Genomic DNA, 19,756 nt, shown 5'->3' on the forward strand with positions numbered 1-19,756 from the left:
CGGCGGCGGCGGAGGCCACGTGACGGCGGCGCAGCCCTCCAACCCCCACCTCCAAGCCCCCTCCTCCGCCCGGAGCCCCCTCCCCACCAGGCCCTTCTGCCCTCCGGGCCCCCAGAGCCTACAGCCCTCCCTCCGGACAAGAAAGCGACCGCACCAAACGCCCTTTTAGCGCGCCAAGGCTAGTTACCCCAAAGGGCCCTCCACTCCTGGGTGGCAACCAAAACCTCTTTGTCTTGGGCTCGACCCGAGGCCCCCTGCCCCGCCTCCGCGCCTTCCCTCGGCGCGTCCTTGTCAATCAAACCTGGAGCCCAACGCGGCCGCTGAAGTTTTCAAGGCTACATTTGCTCTCTCCCCTGGAGAGCCAGTTACAATCCCAAGTGTGATTTCCTCTCTAGTGTCCCACCAGAGCAAGTAAGAGGGTAATATAATTCCACTTTGGTACCTTTCCTCTAGCACTCTAGGAAAAATCAGAACTTCTGTAACAGAAGAGGACCAAAAGGAAAGTGGGAGGAGGCCAAGGGGTGGTGAAGGGCGGGAATGAGGGCGTTGTTGTTCCTTTTTGCCGGGAGAGGTGGAGTTAAATTCCTCGGAAACGAAGTCAAGGCCCGAAAATTAACACACGTCTACGTATTCGTCTTCCCCCGATGGGCCCAGAGAAAGCCGTGTGCTGCTGGTAGTATTAATATCCAACGGCTAGAGAGCGTCTTTGGTGGGCCTTAAGTGTCTTGAGAAGGCCTAGGTTGATTTTAGCAAAACATGATCCTATTTGTCTTTGCGCATAGTTCTGTTAGCCTGCAGGTGTTTTCTGATTGAAAGTGGGAAGAATAAGATTTACAGTATAAAATGGTTCACTTGCCCAAAGCTGAATCATTAAGTGTCAGCATGGTCACTGCATTTTACTCTAAGTGAAATATTTGAGACTGACAAAACAGATATTCCTTTAGAAAGAAAGAAAGAAAGAGAAATGTCAGAGAAACCCTTCCTTTAAGAACATCTCTTGTGTTTAACCAGCATAAAAGGTCATTCAACTAATGGACTTTCACTGACATCCAGAGGATGTCAAGGGAAAACACTGCCCCTCTCGTGAAAGAGCTCACAGACAGGAAACGACACAAGCCCCATGTTTTAAAAACTATAATGAAAGGGGCGCCTGGGTGGCGCAGTCGGTTAAGCGTCCGACTTCAGCCAGGTCACGATCTCGCGGTCCGTGAGTTCGAGCCCCGCGTCAGGCTCTGGGCTGATGGCTCGGAGCCTGGAGCCTGTTTCCGATTCTGTGTCTCCCTCTCTCTCTGCCCCTCCCCCGTTCATGCTCTGTCTCTCTCTGTCCCAAAAATAAATAAAAAAAAAAAAAAAAAAAAAAAAAAACTATAATGAACTATGATAAATGCAACCATAGAAACAGGTTCCAGATACTGTAGATTCAATGAGGCAGAAGTAACTGATAAGGATTAAAACTAAGCCCCTTTCACGATATATGTAAGTCAAATCATTATGCTATACACCTTAAATATATACAGTACTATATGTTAATTATATCTTGGGGCGCCCGGGTGGCTCAGTCAGTTGAGTGTCCGACTTCAGCTCAGGTCATGATCTCATGGTTCATGAGTTCAAGCCCCACGTGAGGCTCCGTGCTGACAGCTCGGAGCCTGGAGCCTGCTTCGAATTCTGTGTCTCCCTCTCCCTCCGCCCCTCCACCACTTGCTCTCTCTGTCTCAAAAATAAAATAAACATAAAAAAAAGAAAAAAGAAAAAAAATTATATCTCAATAAAACTGGGGGGAAAAACTAAAACTGGAGGGAAAAAAAAAAAAAAACCACTTGCTTTAAAACCTGAGGGCAGAGTGCCTGGTGGCTCAATCCAATCCTGCTCTTGGTTTTCTGCTCAGGTCATGATCTCCTAGTTTGGTTTGGGAGTTGGAGCCGCCTTGGCCTCCAGGCTGACAATGTGAAACCTGGTTGGAATTGTCTCTTGCTCCATCTATCCCTCACTCCCTCTCCCTTGCTTGCACACACTCTCTCTCAAAATAAATAAACTAAATAAATAAATAAACACTGGAGGCAGGGGTTTGCTGCTTTTCTCTTTCAAGGCTTAAAAATCAGTGGTTCCCAGATGGGTACAATTTTATCCCACCATGTCTGGAGACATTTTGATTGTCACAACTGCAAAGGGGAGGCATCTAATGGGTAGAGACCAGGGATGCTGCTAACCACCCTTCATTACACAGGACAGCCCCTTACAACAAAGAATTATCTGGCCCCAAACATCAATAGTGCTAAGACTGGGAAACCCTGGCTTAAATAAATGCTCAATGTGTTATTCAATTTCATCTTCTTATGATTATAGCACATCAATTTCATCTTCTTATGATTACAGCACATTGGAAGAAATCCAAGGAGGACATACCACTTCTCACTTTTTCTATTAAATAGTAAGTATGTGGTAATTTTTAAAATTCATTCTTCTCATTTATCCAACAAAACTTGGGTGCCATTGCTCCAGACGAAAACATTTGTCATTTGGAAGGTTCTGTTCTAGGCCCCAATCTCCTACAGAATAATTACAAAATATTCCTAGGAGTCCCCAAAGAAAATTGGATTAAGTTCCAAAAGTTTGTAAGTTAGTTGCTTCTGAATCTTAGAAACTGCCTTGTATAAAATTTTTGCAAAGATTTTATATCCCCTGTTAGGTTTTAAGGGCTTTGTCCACTTCGATATCTGCTTCTTCCTCCTTGACTTTCTCCACCTCCAATCCTCATTCAGAAAAGTATATATGTGTATATATATACATATATATGTATATATATACACATATATGCAAATTTTCATTATAGATTGTTCTATGCTTTTAATACTTTAATAATCACTTAATTTAAATTAATAAAAACTTAAATGATAAATATTTAATAAATACTTAATGTAGGGGTGCCTGGGTGGCTCAATTAAGCCACCAACTCTTGATTTTGGCTCTCAGGTCATGATCTCATGGTCCTGAGATCAACCCCTATGTTGGGGCTCCAAGCTGGGCAGGGAGCCTGCTTAAGATTCTCCCTCTCCGTCAGCCCCTCCCCTGCTCACACTAAATAAATAAATAAATAAATAAATAAATAAATAAATAAATAAATAACTTAAACTTGGACAATCCAATTTTATTTTTTTTTTAAGATTTATTTTTACATAATCTCTACACCCAACGTGGGGCTCAAACTCACAATCCTGAGACCAAGAGTCGCATGCTCTACTGACTGAGCCAGCAAGGATTCCCTGGGTGGATCCAATTTTGAACATTCAAATTTAAACCCCCTGAAATTTAGGAGACGTTGTACCCACAAATGCTTAAAGATAGTATATACTATCTTTAGTAAATATTTACTGGGACTCTATAGATAGAGTCCTAATCTATCAAAATCAAAAAAGGTTACATCTTTAGAAGAGTGTAACACACCATTAGGGTCTGCTTTGAGGCCTCAAGCCAGAGAGGTGCCCAATAGTCAAAAATCAAAATGTAGACTGAGGCTGAGAAAATCTGTGATCAAAAACCGAATCCTAAAGAGGACATGTTAACAAAACCCTGCATCCAGTTAAAACCGGGCCAAAGAATGGGTCAATTAAATGTGTTTTCATTGTGATTATTATGTTCAACAGTTATTAGTAGTTTATAGTTTCAAGCTTCCCTTTTACAAGTAAATATTAGCAAAGTGAACAACTCCAAAGAGAACATATTCTTAGACTTCAGGGATTTTGAATAATGCAGACACTTGACTGATTTTAAGGAAACCATCACTAACCCCAATCTCAGCCCTTTTCTCCCAGCAAACCAATCAAGATATGTTGATTTTAAGAAACAAATATTGGGGCGCCTGGGTGGCTCAGTCGGTTAAGCATCCAACTTGGCCTCAGGTCATGATCTCACAGCTTGTGAGTTCGAGCCCCACATCAGTCTCTGTGCTGACAGCGCGGAGCCTGGAGCCTGCTTCAGATTCTGTGTCTCCCCTCTTTCTGCCCCTCCCCTGCTCATGCTCTGTCTCTTTCTGTCTCAAAAATAAATAAAAACATTTAAAAAAATTAAACAAACATCAACTGATTAAATTAACATATGCTCTTCCACATTAATTGAAAACAGATCAAGGAGAACTGACCTTAAACAGCTAGGACAAAGCTAAATAATTGGCAGTTTATTTAAGTAAAACCAGTTTGTATTTAGAATTGTTTAGAACTAACTCAGCATACCTTTGTGGATATTCTTCTCCCCATATAGTAAGTGCCAATGATGAAAATCTATGTTTTTTAAAAATATGTAAGAAATTAGGGGTGCCTGGGTGGCTCAGTCAGTTACGTGTCTGACTCTTGACTTTGGCTCAGGTCAGAATCTCATGGTTCATAAGTTCCCGACTGACAGTGCAGAGCCTGCTTGGGATTCTCTCTCTCCTTTCCTCTCTGCCCCTCCCCATGCTTGCTTGCATGTGCTCTCTCTCTCTCCCTCTCAAAATAAATAAACTTTTTTTTTATAAAATCTTATAAAAAATGATTTATCTAATGATAACTTTGGGGGCCCAGGAAAATGGTGAGAGATAGGGCTATATTAGTATCTTAGGGCTGCTATAACGAGTTGCTACAAACTGAGTGGCTTAAAGCAACAGACATGCATTATCTCAAAATTCTGGAGACCAGAAGTCTGACATCAAGGTGTCAGCTGAGTTGATTCCTCTAGAGGGTCTGAGGCAGAAACTGTGTCTATCTTCTGGAGAAAGCTTCTGATTTTCAGCAGTCCTTCAGTCCTCCTTGGCTTATAGACACATGACACATGACTCCCAATCTCTGCCTCCTCTTTACATTGCCACCCTCTCTGCATGTCTCTCTGTGCCCAAATCTCCATGTTCTTTCTCTTACGGACACCAATCAGCTATGCCTGGGTGGCTTAGTTGGTTGAGCATCCAACTCATGATTTTGGCTCAGGTCATGATCCCAGAGTCATGGGACTGAGTCCCATGTTGAGCCTGCTTCTCTCCTTCTGCTCCTCTCCCCCACTGGCACGTGCTCTCTCTCTCTCTGAAAAAAAAAAAAAGAAAAAAAATTAAAAATTAGAACAAATCAAGTTTCTTTGGGTGTTTCCCTCACCTATAAAAAAAAAAAAAAGAAAAAAAAGAAAAAAAGGACACCAGTAAATGTAATTAAGGTCCACCCTAAATCCAAGATGATTCCATCTCAAGAGCCTTAACTAATTACGTCTGCAAAAGCTGTATTTCCAAATAAGGGTGGTGATAAGTTGTGGGGGGACACTATGCAACCCACTGAAGGGGCATTCTGTGTCTTTTTTAATACATTTTTTCAATGTTTATTTATTTTTGAGAGAGAGAGGGAGAGGGAGAGAACAAGTTGGGGAGGGGCAGAGAGAGAGGGAGACACAGAATCTGAAGCAGGCTCCAGGCTCTGAGCTGTCAGCACAGAGCCTGACATGGGACTCGAACCCACGAACTGTAAGATCATGACCTGAGCTGATGTCGGTGCTTAACAGACTGAGCCACCCAGGCTCCCCGCATTCTGTTTTTAAGGGTGCTACAATGTAAAGAGGAGTAATATTTTGTTTTTTGGTTTTCGTTATTAATTTTTTTTTAATGTTTATTTATTTCTGAGACAGAGAGAGATACAGCATGAGTGGGAGAGGGGCAGGGAGAGGGAGACACAGAATCCGAAGCAGGCTCCAGGCTCTGAGCTGTCAGCACAGACCTCAACACACAAACCATGAGATCATGACCTGAGGCAAAGTCGGATGCTCAACCGACTGAGCCACCCAGGAGCCCCTGTTTTTTGTTTTTTTTAAACATAGATTTAACAGTTCTTGAGTTTAAAGTGAAAATCCAAATTATTTGGTGGAAATTCAAATGAAAGTTGTACTGTATTAATAATTAGAAGAATTTCCTCATATACTTGCTATGTGCTTTTTTTTTTTTTTTTTTTTTTTTTTTTTTTTTTTTTTTAGTTTTTAAAATTTATTTATTTATTTTTTGGTAATCTCTACACCCAACATGGGGCTTGAACCCACAACCCCAAGATCAAGAGTCACATGCTCTTCTGACTGAACCAGCCAAGTGCCCCATGTTTTGCCTTCTTAAATGAAAATTCAATGTAACTACATTTTTTCTTCAATTTTTAAAAAGAATTTTTTTACATTTATTTATTTTTGAGAGATAGAGAGAGACAGACCACTGGTCAGGGAGGGATAGAGAGAGAGGAAGACATAGAATCCAAAGCAGGCTCCAGGCTCTGAGCTGTCAGCACAGAGCCTGACACGGGGCTCAAACTCACAAACCGTGAGATCATGACCTGAGCCCAACTCAGACATTTAACTGACTGAGCCACCCAGGTGCCCCTCCTTCAGTTTTAAAATACATATAAGTATATATTGTCCTCTCAAACTACTAGATTATAAAACTCCACAATAGCAGTTAACTTGTTTAATTTAAAAAATATTGCATTTTGATGAAAACTCTAGTTCAAATAAACAGCTTTTTTAACACCTTTGTGAAACATGGTCTCTTTGTAGATTTTTTTTTTTTTTTTATGCTAGATGTTACCTGTAAAAACCAGAATTTCTCGGGGCGCCTGGGTGGCTCAGTTGGTTAAGCAGCCGACTTCGGCTCAGGTCACGATCTCGCGGTCCGTGAGTTCGAGCCCCGTGTCGGGCTCTGGGCTGATGGATCAGAGCCTGGAGCCTGCTTCCGATTCTGTGTCTCCCGCTCTCTCTGACCCTCCCCCGTTCATGTTCTGTCTCTCTCTGTCTCAAAAATAAATAAACGTTAAAAAAAAAAAATTTAAAACCAGAATTTCTCACCTTTGCTGGCTGTCAATATACCACTCTCCTATGACCTCCTACTTCTGTACCATTCATTCTCAGTTCTTTAGCCACTTAAATGTGCCAACATTTCAAATGTTCTCTTGGCTCTCTTTCCTTTTAACTTGAATACTTTCTTCCTGGCAGTCAAATGTCAACTGTGCTATGGCAACTTTGAGCTTAATGTCCAGCCCAAATCTCTTTTCAGCTCCAAACTCATGCAGCCAACTGCTTCGGGTCATTTCCAAGGAGATATCCACAGGTATTTTTTTTTTTATGTTTATTTATTTTTGAGAGAGAGAGCAAGGGAGAGGCAGAGAAAGAAAGGGACAGAGTATCCAGAGCAGGCTCTGTTCCCAATGCAGGGCTTGAACTCATGAACCGTGAGATCATGACCCTGAGACTAAGACAGACGCTCAATTGACTGAGCCACCCGGGCGCCCCTAGCCACAGATATTTTAAAGTCAACGTAAGAAAATCCTCTTTCTCCTCTCCTTTTAGTTGTAACAAAATACTTACTGCTTCCTAAATGTACAAGGCTGTTATACACCACCCCCCCCACCCCCCCAGCCATTTTGCATGCGTTTTCTTCACTCTGGAATGCTCTCCGGTTCTCCCTATTCTTTGCAAACTTGTGCTCAGGCTTGTCGCTTCCTCTGTGAAGCATTCCAGGGAGACTTGTTTGTCTCTTCTTTCTCTGAGCTAGCACAGTGCTTGGCATGGAACAGATGCTAAATAACTATTTTGCAGGTTGTTGTAAAGAGGAGAAAAAACTAGTGTAAAGAAGATAGCCCGGGGTCTGGCATAAAGATTTTCAGAAGTGTGCCCAATTTAATTTTGTCAAAAATGCAAGAGCAATTCAATGGAGGAAAGATAGCCTTTTTAAGAAATGATGTTGAAGTAACAGGACATCCATAGGCAACAAACACTTAGCCTAAATCTAAGTCTCACAGTTTATACATTCATTCGATCAGAATGGAATACAGACTTAAGTGTAAAATTGTCCCCAGCTAGACCCCAAAACTGGGCCTTCACTGCTCACCTGCTTGTATCTACTAACTTCTGTCTTACATTTTCCTGTAAGCTCTTCTTTCTGGCTTTCCTCTAGACTCAGGCAAATGAAACCAGAAACCACCCCCCCATCCCCCCCCACCCCACCCCACCCCCACACACACCCTCCCATGATAGCAACTGCCTGGGCAAAATCTCCCAGCTGGGCCAGACCACCAAGACCAGTTGAGCTAAACCTGATTTGTGCCTGTGCAGATGGACCATGGAGCGACCTCTAGAATGACCTACAATTATCTTTACTTCATAGCATTAAAGTCTCTACCTAAGGAGGAGCCTCACATGCAACATATGTATGTTTCCTTAAGGCACATGCATGACCTTATGCCCTCCTCTGTGTAGGATGACGAAGCTTCCTTATCTAAATATTCATCCTAACCCTAAACAAAAAGAACCCATTCACCCTCTCTTGGGTATTCACAGCTTTGGAAACCATTCCCGATGATCTCCTTATTTGCTACAGATGAAAGTTTCTTTGGGCAACAACTCAACCTGGTGCAATTTCTGACTCACCAAGGAATGAACTCGTGTTTGTTCATTCAACCAAGGCATCTGACTCTTGGTTTCAGCTCAGGTCGTGATCTCACAGTTTGTGGGTTCCAGCCCCAGATCAGGCTCTGCGCTGGTGGCACTGGGGGTGCGGAGCCTGCTTGGGATTCTCTCTGCCACTCACCCATATGCACACATGCTCACTCTCTCTCTCTCTCTCTCAAAAATACATGAATATTTAAAAAAAAAATAAAAATCTTTGGCACTGTGAAAGACCTGATTAACAGAATAAAAAGAAGAGCTACATAATGGGAGAAAATATTTGCAAAACTCCTATCTACAAAGGGCATATATTTAGGATGTATAAGGAACTCTCAAAACTCAACAGTTTTTAAAAATCCAAATAGAAAATGGGTAGGGGTGCCTGGTTGGCTCAGTTGGAGGAGCATGTGACTCTTGATCTCGGGGTCGTGAGTTCAACCCCCATGTTGGGGACGGAGATTACTTAAATAAACTTTAAAAGAGAGAGAGAGAGAGTCACCTGGATGACTCAGTCGGTTGGGCATTTGACTCTTGACTTCGGCTCATGTCGTGATCCCAGAGTCATGGGATTGAGCCCTGCGTTGAGTTCCACACTCAGTGTGGAGCCTGCCTGAGATTCTCTGTCTCTCCCTCTGCCCCTCTCCCCAACTCATATGCTTTCTCTCTGTCTCTCAAAATATAAATAAATAAATAAATAAATAAATAAATAAATAAAGGTCAAAAAGCATATTTCACTGAAGAGGGATATATGCACATAAAAAGATTTTCAATATCATTAGTCATTAAGAAAATGAAAATTAAGGGTACCTGGGTGGCTCAGTTGGTTGAGTGTCCGACTTTAGCTCAGGTCATGATCTCATGGTTTGAGAGTTTGAGCCCTGCATGGGGCTCTATGCTGACAGCTTGGAGCCTGGAACCTATTTCAGATTCTGTGTCTCCCTCTCTCTGCCTCTCTCTCTCTCTCTCTCTCTCTCTCCCCCAAAAATAAACATTAAAAAAATTGAAAATGAAAACAGAAAATGAAAATTAGAACTACAATAAGACATTACACATCTGGGGTGCCTGGGTGGCTCAGTCAGTTAAGTGTCAGACTTCAGCTCAGGTCATGATCTCATGGCTCATGGGTTTGCTCCCTGTGTCAGGCTCTGTGCTGACAGCTCAGAGCCTGGAGCCTGCTTGAGATTCTGTCTCCCTTTCTCTGTGCCCCTCCCCTGCCTGCTCTCTGTCTCTCTGTCTCTCTCAAATATAAACATTAAAAAAAAAATTTAAAGACATGTTACACATCTATAAGAATGTCTACAATAAAAAATAATATCAAATAGCAAATGCTAGCAATGATGAGAAGCTGGATTGCTCACACACTACTGACAGGAATGTAAAATGGAACTTGTAGTCACTCTGGAAAACAGTTCTCTAGTTTCTTTACAAACTAGCCATGCACCTATCCTATGACCTAGCGATTACACTGGGCATTTGTCCCAGAGAAATGAAAATTTATGTTCACACAAAAACCTATACACATATTTTCATGGTAGCTTTTTTCATAATAGCTCAAAACTGGAAACAACCCAGATGTTCTTCAACAGGTGAATGGTTGAACAGACTGTTGCACAGCTTCACCATGGAATAGTTCTCCAGCAAGGAAAAAGAATGAACCACCAACACATACAATTTTGATGAGTCTCCAGACAATTATGCTGAGAGGGAGAAAAAAGCTGATATCAAGAGATTACATACTGTATGATTCCATTTATGTAACGTTGGTAAAATAACAAAGTAATGGAAATAAAGATCAGATTAGTAGATTCCAGCATTTAAGGAGGAGATAAGGGTGGATGTGACTAACAAAGGGCAACATGAGGGATCCTTGTGATGATGGAAACGTTCTGTATCTTGACTGTATCAGTGTCAATATCCTGGTTGTGACATTGTACTAGAGTTTTGCAAGATGTTACTATTGGAGGAAACTAGGTAAAGAGTACTGATGTTCTCTGTATCATGTGTGTCTTACAATTGCTTGTGAATCAACAATTATCTCAAAATAAAATACTTATTTTTAAAAATAATCCTGGCAAGTGTGGTAAAACATTAATGAAGAAATCTAAAAGGAGGGTATACAGGCTAGTACATAAAATTCTTTCAAATTAGCTGTATTATTGAAATTTTTCTTAGTATAATTAGAAAAAATTTAATGCAAACTATTATAATTAGATTGAGGCAGTCTTCCCACTCCTGTAATCTAGAGGATAAAAGTGAAACAGATTCAACTCATTAGTAACATACATTCAACTCATTTCTTTTTTTTTTTTTTTAAATATTTATTTTTGAGAGAGAGAGAGAGCACAAGATGGGGAGGGGCAGAGAGAGAGAGGGAAGGAGACACAGAATACAAAGCAGGCTCGAGGCTCTGAGCCATCAGCATAGAGCCCCACACAGGGCTCAAACTCACAAACCATGAGATTGTGACCTGAGCCAAAGTTGGATGCTTAAACAACTAAGCCACCCAGGTGCCCCTCATTTCTTTTTTTTTAAGCTATTTTTTTAAGTTTATTTATTTATTTTGATAGAGAGAGAGAGAGAGATCACATGCATGAGCGAGGGAGGGCAGAAAGAGAGGGAGGAGAGGATCCCAAGCAGGCTCTGCCCTGTCAGCGCAGAGCCCAACTCAGGGCTCTGTCCCACGAACCAGAAGATCATGACCTGAGCCAAGATCATGACCTGAGCCGAAATCAAGAGTTGGGATGCTTAACCAACTAAACCGCCCAGGAACCCCATATTCAATTCACTTCTAAGCGCCTCTTTTTCGTGATACAGATTTGTCAAGTGAGTTTACCCACTGCACAAGAAATAAATTTCATGAAACGGTTTTTCAGTAGTGGGGCTTTTTTGAAATAGAGGTAGAAAATGTTGATGGTTCAAGAGACCATGATAAATTGGGGGGGGGGGGGGGGGGATGAAGTTTTTCATCCTCCCCCTACCCCACTTCAGTTTTTTTCAACATTTCCAATATTTATTAGGCCTGCTGATTCTCAAATTTCCCTCTCTACTGCTCTTTTTATTTATATAATGACCAACATACTCTCAGGATCACATTGCTCACTCTACCACTAGGTGATAATTTAGCTATCACATCTCTGTGGTAGATTTTGAATCAAAGACCAGTTACAATAATTTATGGCATTAACTCAAACATTTGAAGTAGTTTCAGGGAACAATTCATTTCAGAGCTTAAACTTGGCTGACCTGAAAAGTACCTATAAATTCATAGCGATCATTAAGAATTCTTTGTTTCTTAATATCCATTATGGGCTCAAGAATACCAAAGCATACAACGTTCCACTTTAGGATACTAAAAATAGTGAAAATCTGTGTCATATGTTACAATTTACATAGTACTTTCATATATGTGATTTCACCTGATCATTTCAATAATTGAAGTAAGTATTGTTCTTCATGTTTTAAGATGAAGAAACTGGTTTGAGGTTAGCTGACCCACCTAAAGTCACATCAAAAAAGAGATATTGCTGAGACGTGGATGCAGATCTTCTAGTTCAGTGATTCCTGGTGGGGAAGAGCATCCTCTAGGCAGAGGATGCTAAGATGACTGACTGGCCTGTGGGGTGAAGGATAAGGAAGATAAGGAAAACAGGCCCCTTCAGAGAGAGACACATTTCTGTGAACATCAAGAGTCCTTCTTATTAGTACCTCCCAATTCACTTACCTGGATTATAGCTTCTACTCCCTTATTGAATTTGAAATAAGACCTTCTCACGATAGCCTTTCCTGACTAACCAAGGTTGAGTAAGATGCCCTCTCATTAAGACCCAAGCTTTGTGGTGACTGGGTGGCTCAGTCAGTTAGGCATCCAACTTCGTCTAGGGTCATGATCTCACGGTTGGTTCTCGTGAGTTCGAGCCCCGTGTCAGGCTCTGTGCTGACAGCCTGGAGCCTGCTTCAGATTCTGTGTCTCCCTCTCTCTCTGCCCCTCCCCCCACTTCCTCTCTGTCTCTCTCCCTCAAAAATAAATAAACATTAAAAAAACATTTTTTTTAATTTTAACATAAAATTTTTTATGTACTATTGAAACAGAAAGGAGATTTAGCTGACCTTCGAAAAACATAAGGGGTTAGGAGCCCTGGCCTTCTCTCATCCCCCACAGCTGAAAATCTACATATAACTTTTGACGCCCCCAAAACTTATCTAAGAGCCTACTGTTGACCAGAAGCCTTACCAATAACATAAACAGTCAATTAACATATGTTTTGTATGTTACATGTTTTATATACTATATTCTTAAGGTAAGCTAGAGAAAGGAAATGTTGTTAAGAAAATCATAAGGAAGAGAAAATACATTTACAGTACCATATTACATTTATTGCAAAAAAAATCTGCATGTAAGTGGCCTGTAAAGTTCAAACTCATGTTGTTCAGAGATCAACTGTATGGCTTTTGACCTTATGCCAACAAAAGAGCAGTACATAGACTGTGCCAGAGAGATAGGGAAGCAGAACACGTTAGTAGCAAAAGATGTCTTATTTGATATTTATATATTAAACACTCATGTTCCCAATTGTCTTTTGAATGCCAAATTTGGACTCTGAAAATAACATTTCTAGCTATTACATTACCTTGTTGCTAGCCAGCAAGCATTTCAGTTCAATTAGTTGAATTGTGCAATCAGTAGAATATTGCCTGCTGTAATTATTCACCCAGAACTTCCTCTAAAATTTTCAACTCCTATCTCATGCTCTGACCACCACATTCTTCCTTTCCAGCTCCCCTATTTCTGACTCTTCATTCCTTTTTCCTTCCAAGCTATCACTTATCTTTCATCTTCAACCCTGTCTCTATCTAGTTTAAGCCACGAGCAACCTCTCAGCCCCTTCTGACTTTACTGTTCTGCCTCAACTGCATAATGAAATTTCACTCCCACTAACAGGCTTCTCAATTCTTACATCAGGTTGCCAAGGGTTGCTAGAGGAAAATCACAAAATTGTTCAGAGCGTTGCCCCTGCAAATCCCTGGTCTCCGACCTCAGCTGGACTTTGTGCAGCACCCAGCGGTTCTCCTGTGAACTGACCCCCTTCCTAAGCAGCTTCCTCGCCCAGAGCACCACGTGCAAGCATTGCCACTTTCCTCAAACTCCCTCTTTTTATGTCTCCCACCCTCACAGTAAAGACAGTTCCTCCCATTTTTACTGAGAACATGGAGATCGTGTTAAGTTTCCAGCACCCTCCCTCTCCTGCAATTTCTCTGCATCTGCTTCCGTTTCTTAGTGAAATTGCTTTCCCCCATCATAAGTTATTTCTGCCACCTAGACTCTGAATTTGGGACCTGCTTCCTCCTCTAGTCCTTTATTCTCTCAGTTTCCTTCTTTTCCCCTGATGTTTTCCTTTCCCTCATTGCCTTTAGCTAACAAATGCATTTTTCTCCCATCTTAAAAAAAAAAAAAAACAAACAAAAAACACCACTATAATGGCAACACAACATCTTTAATACACTTGCCTTACAAACTTGCCATGTCTCTCCCATTTATTTTACTGTCAAGTTTAGAGCTGTCAATACTTCCTAATACTGACAACTGTTTGCACCCAAATCACTCATAAATCTCTATTATTTCATTTGCTAATATCATGAGAATACCAATTTATTAATTTACAGTGAGCAGTATAACTCAAAGAGAATAGAATCTTTGCATCTCTGTGACCCGCTTTTTCTAGAGATAAAATGTAGTGTTGTTTCAGCGTGTGGACTCTGGACTTAACGGAACTGGGTTGCTCACTATTTATGTGATCTTAGGCAAATTAATTAACTTCGCTGAATCTCAGCGCTTTCATCTATAACATGAGGTAAATAGTAAATAATAGTACGTACTTCACAGGGCTGTTTGGAAATTAAATGAGGCAATTAAGTGAGATAACCCATGTGTTTACTTGGAACACAGTAAGTGCTAAATATTAGCTATTATTGTTGTTACTGTTGTTCTCAAAGTGCAAATTTAGGCAAATTATAACCGGAAGATAGGTTGGTGAAGGAGGACTTGGTTCCCAGAGGTGGTTGTCGTTCAAGCGTCTAGTGGCATCAGGCAGTAGGTACCTGCCAAGGCAAGTAGACTGCTCCAGCTCAGAGAAGGTGCACTTTCACAGATTCTTTTCTCCTTCTTCTTATTTTTGAGAGAGAGAGAGAGCAGGAGAGAGGGGCAGAGGGAGAGAGACAGAGAATCTAAAGCAGGCTCCAGGCTCAGCGCAGAATGGAACTCAGGGCTTGATCTCACACCCCTGGGATCATGACCTGAGATGAAAGCAAGAGTCGAACACTCAAGCAACTGAGCCACCCAGGCACCCCTAGATTCTTTATAATCCTACTTTTATTTGACCTCTCTAACCTACAACACTCTTGGGCTCTCCCTTTTTAACATCGCCGCTGGCTTCTCTCGGTTTCAGTCCTATGTAAACACAGTAAACAGATTCCTCTTCTTCAACCCAGCCATTGAATTTGCACTTCTCTTTCTTCTTTGGCCTCTTTCCACTTTCCCCCAAGTAATCTCATTTCTCCTGTGGCTTCGGTTATCAAATATCTAACTGTAGACAACATTCCTCTGAAATCTAACTCCATTTTCTTTTTGACCTGTCCACTGAACAATTCCACTCAGATGCTCCAAGTGCCAAATGAAATGTCCAAAATAAAGCTAGTGAGAGTCCCCTCTTTCGCTGAACCTGCTCCCCTCTGGGACACCCACTCTTGGAGAATGATGTATCAAAGCCAGAATCCTGGGAGTCAACCTTATCTCCAGCTTCTCAGTAAGCCCCACATACAACTGTCAATTTCTTCAGAAACATTTTTTGAATTTGGCCCTTCTCTCCAAGCCCACGACCACTACCTTAGTCACCATTATTATTTCCCTCTGGAATTTCTGCTACAGCCATCACAGGCCTTCCTGCTTCTAGTCTCAGACACCTCACAGCTACTGATCTCATACTGCTGCTTATCCTCAGCACTAGAACAGTGTCTGGCACAGAGCAGACATGCAATAAATATTTACTGAATGAATTTACTGAATTCCTGCCCTCATGGAGTTTACAGTCCAGCTAAGAGATCATCATTAAACAAGTAACCACAGCAGACATTGGGGAGATCCCAAGCAGCGTTCCTAGCACTCAAAGATGGATTGGAGCCTTGATCCAGGAGTCAAGTGTTGACAGCCCCTGGCTGGGGCTACATTTCATAGAAGGCCCAAGAGACTAGGAGAGAACGATAATTTACACAAATGAAACCCAAGAGAATAAACATGCCAGCTAATTTTCTCTCTCTTAATGATGGCCCCACTAATTTATGGTATGTATGTTGCCATGATAATGTGGGTGGGGAACTGAACTAACTAGGGAAGTATAGGGAGTGATAGAATAAGAGAAAATAAGATTTATTTCTGTGTTCCGTTTTTCAAACTTTTCATTTAGACATAATTTAGATTTACAAGCAGTTATAAGAAATAATATGGAGAGATCTTATTTACCCTTCACCCAGTTTCCCTCAATGGTAATATCTTGTATAACTATGCATAAGTATAATACAATATCACAACAAGGAAATTGACCATATTCCCACCTTAGTTTTACATGCACTCATCTGTGCGTGTGTTTACACAAGCATATATGCATTTAGTTCTATGCAGTTTTATCACATGTGTAGATTTGGGTGAGCATCGCCACAGTCAAGAACAAAATAGTTCCATTACAATGATTCCTCATACTACTTACCCTTTTAATGTTTGTTTGAAGTTTATTTATTTTGAGAGAGAGCGAGGTGGGGAGGGGAGAAAGAGAGAGGGAGAAAGAGAGGATCCTAAGCAGGTTCTTCAGTGCCAGTTGTGGGACTTGAACTCATGAACCGTGAGATCATGACTTGAACCAAAATCAAGAGTTGGACACTTAACCAACTGAGTCACTCAGGTGTGCCTAATATCTATTTTTGAGAGAGAGAGAGAGAGAGAGAGAGGCAGAGAATCTGAAGCAGGCTCCGTGCTGTCAGTGCAAAGCCTGACATGGGGCTCGAACCCAGGAACCATGAGATCATGACCTAAGCCAAAGTCAGACTCAACCAACTGAGTCACCCAGGTGCCCCAGTAGCCACCCTTTTAATAGTCACACTGCTTCCCCCTAAACCCCAGCCTTTCCCTAATCCCTGGAAACCACTAAGCTATTTTCCAACTTTATGATTTTGTCATTTCAAGGTTGTCTAAATGGAATCACAAAATAGCCTTCGGAGATTGGCTCTTTTTTTTTTCTCACTCAGTATAATTCCTGTGAGAGCCATCAAAATTGTTGTGTCTCAGTAGTTGTCCTTTTTCTTGCTGAGTAGTATTCTGTGCACCACAGTTTAACCATTCATCCATTAAAGAACACGTAGGTTGTTTCCAGCTTGGGGATGGTATGAATGAAGCTGTGATTAAAATTTGGGTACAGGCTTTCTGTGAACATAAATCTTCATTTCTTTGGGATAAATGCCTAGTTTGAGCTGCTTTAACAAAAGACCACAGACTGGGTGGACTAAACAATAAATTTGTTTCTCACAGTTTTGGAGACTGGGAAGTCCAAGACCAGGGTGCCAGCAGGGTCAGGTTTGGGTGAGAGCCCTCTTTCTGGTTTGCAGATGGCCATCTGTTTGCTGTGTCCTCACATGGTGCAGAGAGAGTGATCTCTGATCTCTTCCTCTTCTTATGAGGGCAAGAGGCCCATTATGGAGGCTATCATCATGGCCGCATCCAAACCTAATTACCTCCACATATCATCATAATGGGGATTATAGCTTTCACATACGAATTTGGAGGAGACACAAACATTTACAGCATTCTGCCCCTGCCCCCCCCCCCCCCAAATTCATGCCTTTCTGACATGCAAAATACATTCACTCCATCCCAAGAACCCCAAAAGTATTAACTCATTCCAGCACCAAGTTGAAAATCTAAAGTCCAAAATCTCATCTATATGTTACCTAAATCAGGGGCTTCTGGGTGGCTCAGGTCATGATGCCACAGTTTGTGAGTTTGAACCCTGTATCGGGCTTTCTGCTGTCAGCACAAAACCCGCTTTGGATCCTCTGTCTCCCTCTCTCTCTCTCCCCCTCCCCCACTTGCACTCTCTCTCTAAAAAAATAAATAAATAAACTTAAAAAAAAATTCCTCTAAATCAGATATGGATGGGGGCACCTGGGTGGCTCAGTCAGTTCAATGTCTGACTCAGATCAAGATCTCAGGGTTGTGAGTTCAAGCCCCATGCATGGAGTCTGCTTAAATCAGATATGGATGAGATCTGAGGTACAATTCATCCTGAGGCAAAATTCCTCTCCAGCTACAAAGCTGTGAAACCAGTCATATGCTTCCAAAATACAATGATGGGGCAGGCATCGGACAAACATTCCCATTCCAAAAAGGAAATAGAAAAGAAGGGGTAACAGATCCCAAGCAAATCTCAAACCTACTAGCAGGCAAATTCCATGATATCTTAATACTCAAAACCAATCCTTGGATTTGTCTCACATGGTTATAGAGGCTGAAAAGTCCCATGGTTTGTTGTTTGCAAGCTGGGGAGCCAGGAAAGCTAGTGGCATAGTTCCAGTCTAAGTCTGAAGGCCTGAAAACCAGAGCACCCCTAATGGTGTCTCAGTCCAAGGCCAGACCAATGTCCTAGCCCAAGCAATCAGTCAGGGAAATGGAATTCTTCCTTCCTCCTCCTTTTTGCTTATTTTAGGCCCTCAATGGTTCAGATGACACTTTGGGGAGAGCCATCTGCTTTACTCAGTCTACTGATGTGAATGCTAATCTCTTCCAGGAGCACCCTTAGAGACATGCTCAGAAATAATGTTTAGCCAGTTACTTGGGTATCCCATGGACCAAACTGACACATATAATTAACCATCGGGGCGCCTGGGTGGCTTGGTCAGTTAAGCGTCCGACTTCGGCTCAGGTCACGATCTCGCGGTCGGTGGGTTCGAGCCCCGCGTCGGGCTCTGTGCTGACAGCTCAGAGCCTGGATCCTGTTTCGGAGTCTGACCCTCCCCTGTTCATGCTCTGTCTCTCTCTGTCTCAAAAATAAAGAAACGTTAAAAAAAAATTTTTTTTTAAGTTAACCATCACAAATACCCAGGAGTGCAATTTCTGGGTAATATGGTAGTCATATGTATAACTTTTAAGGAAATTGCCAAACTAGTTTCTAGAATGATTATACCATTTTACATTCCCACCAACAAGTGACTCAGTTTCTAGTTTCTCTACATTCTCGCAAGCATTTGGTGTTGTCACTATTTTCTTCTTTCGCCTTTGTGATACATAGGTAGTGAAATCTCATTGGGGTTTTAATTTTCATTTACCTAATAGCTAATGATGTTGAACATTTTTCCCCCATGGGCTTAAATGCCATCTGTACATTCTCTTCAGTGAAATGTCTGTTTTGTCTGCTCCCTAAGTGGATTATTCTTTCACAGTTGGGTTTTGAGAGTTCTTCATATATTCTAGGTACAGGTCTTTTGTCAGTATATGGTTGTAAATATCTTCTCCTATTTAAATTTTTATGAAAACTTTCTCCTATTAGCTGGACTTGAAAGGCTGCACTGTCTACTCCCATATGGTCCAATGGGGATTTTGAAGCCATTAAGTGCTACTGGTTTCTGAAAAACAATCTTTTCTTTTTTTAAAGCATTCATCTTTTAACTTAAATCTCTCAAGAACTAGGAAAGAAAACCAGTCTTTTCATCATCACTATACTGGTGACACAGGAAAGGAAAAGCTGTATTGCAGGTGATTCCCATCACTGTTAAAAGCCTTTATGTACCAAGTACTGGGCTAAGATCTAAGGGTGTAGAGATGAAAGGTGGCCTCTGGTTGGGGTGCCTGGATGGCTTAGTGGGTAGAACGTACAACTCTTGATCTTGGGGTTGTGAGCTCAAGCCCCATGTTGGGTGCGTAGTTTACTTAAAAAAAAAAGTGTCCTCTGACTTCAGAAGTAGTTTAGTGAAGAGGACAGTTAAATAGACCAAACAGTAAAAATCCAGCATACTAAGTGCCAAGACACAGTTTTTCCAAGATACAACTATCATAAGGGAAGCATCTAAGATTAGACAGCTTGGGGAAGTCTTCTGGAAAAGTTCTTTCAAACCCAGCTTAAGGAAACAAATTCTCTCCATATTTTACAACAGGTCCTTTTCCCAGATTTACAACATATTTTCCAGCCTTTCCAAATGTAGTCCTACCTTCATAAATCAATAAGAAAGGCATAAGTGTGGAGAAGGAGCATTTCTGATGATTCTCTCCAGAGAGTCCTACCTGGTGCTC

The 19,756-nt window shown here is 41.6% G+C and overlaps 1 protein-coding gene and 1 long non-coding RNA gene across 2 annotated transcripts in view; one reads left to right on the plus strand and one right to left on the minus strand.

The window, feature by feature from the left end:
* NNT (nicotinamide nucleotide transhydrogenase) overlaps positions 1-536 on the minus strand; it is a 94,859-nt gene extending 94,323 nt beyond the window's left edge. Inside the window, exon 1 of the mRNA XM_042950322.1 lies at positions 443-536. The gene's annotated coding sequence lies outside the window, so the exon portion shown is untranslated. The remainder of the gene's footprint in view (positions 1-442) is intronic.
* On the plus strand, positions 292-10,338 carry LOC122226718. The gene is made up of 3 exons (XR_006205733.1): positions 292-411; positions 2,377-2,431; positions 10,017-10,338. It is a non-coding gene; the product is annotated as an uncharacterized LOC122226718 (long non-coding RNA).
* The last annotated feature ends 9,418 nt before the right edge of the window (positions 10,339-19,756 follow it).

Source organism: Panthera leo, chromosome A1, assembly GCF_018350215.1.
Source record: "Panthera leo isolate Ple1 chromosome A1, P.leo_Ple1_pat1.1, whole genome shotgun sequence".
NCBI classification, from domain to species: domain Eukaryota; kingdom Metazoa; phylum Chordata; class Mammalia; order Carnivora; family Felidae; genus Panthera; species Panthera leo.